This window comes from Echinops telfairi, unplaced genomic scaffold (genome assembly GCF_000313985.2).
Source record: "Echinops telfairi isolate 266 unplaced genomic scaffold, ASM31398v2 ScPeMD7_1957;HRSCAF=2489, whole genome shotgun sequence".
In the NCBI taxonomy this organism is placed as follows: Eukaryota; Metazoa; Chordata; class Mammalia; order Afrosoricida; family Tenrecidae; genus Echinops; species Echinops telfairi.
Window position 1 is genome coordinate 1,852,757 of NW_022105855.1, and position 1,025 is coordinate 1,853,781.

The 1,025-nt window shown below is 43.9% G+C and overlaps 1 pseudogene; it reads right to left on the reverse strand.

The window, feature by feature from the left end:
• Positions 1–272, reverse strand: part of LOC101641380 — a 2,989-nt pseudogene extending 2,717 nt beyond the window's left edge.
• Between the last annotated feature and the right edge of the window lie 753 nt (positions 273–1,025).

Here is a 1,025-nt window from a genome sequence, read left to right on the forward strand (position 1 = left end):
CAGTGGCCTACTAATGGGCTTTGGATCTCCACTCCGCACTCCCCCCATCATTCACTATGGTAAGATTTTTTGTTCTGATGATGCCTTACACTCGCATATCTCTTGTCAGATTCTTCAGCTTGCTTGAGGGCCACCTCTTCTGTCACAGTTATGTAAGCATTTAGGAACTTGGTCTTCTTGATCAGAGAGAGGCATTTTTGACAGAGCTCAGTTGGAGTAATGTGGCCTAGCTTCAGCCCTGCAGAAGCTTCGCGGACCGTCCTGCCCAGCATGGTCCGCGCGCTCCACCCGCCATCCAGGGCCCGGAGATGTGGAAGCAGAGCGAGGTCAGCGCCGTGCCTGTGTTACATGGGTGCAGCCATCTTGGCGCGTCCTGTTTTTCATTTTTCTAATGGTTAATGATCCAAAGCATCGCTTCATCTGTTGAATGTCTTCTTTGATGAACTATCTGTTCGTGTCCTCTGCTAATTTTTTATTGAATTGTCTATATGTTGTTGAGGTACTGACATTTTCTATAAATTCTAGAGATTAGTCTCTCTCCTTTTTTAATTTATCATTTTATAGGTATCTTATAAGTATAACATTCCACAGTTCAGTCACATCAAGCAGTATTGTACGATTGCTAGCACAATCAGTTTCAAAACATTTTCTTTTTTCTTGAACTCCTTGATATCAGCTCCCCTTTAAAGATTAGTCTCTTGTGGTGATATTAAGAGGGTGGAGGGAAGGTAGGGTAGAAAGGGGGAACCGATCACAAGGCTCTCCATATAACCCCCTCCCTGGGGGACGGACAACAGAAAAGTGGGTTAAAGGAGACATCGGACAGTGTAAGACATGACAAAATAATTGTAATTTATAAATTATCAAGGGTTTGTGGAGTGGGGGCAGGGAGGAAGGGGGAAATGAGGAACTGATACCAAGGGCTCAAGTAGAAAGTAAATGTTTTGAGGATGATGATGGCAACAAATGTACAAATGTGCTTGACACAATGGATGGATGGATTGTGATAAGAGTTGAATGAGCCC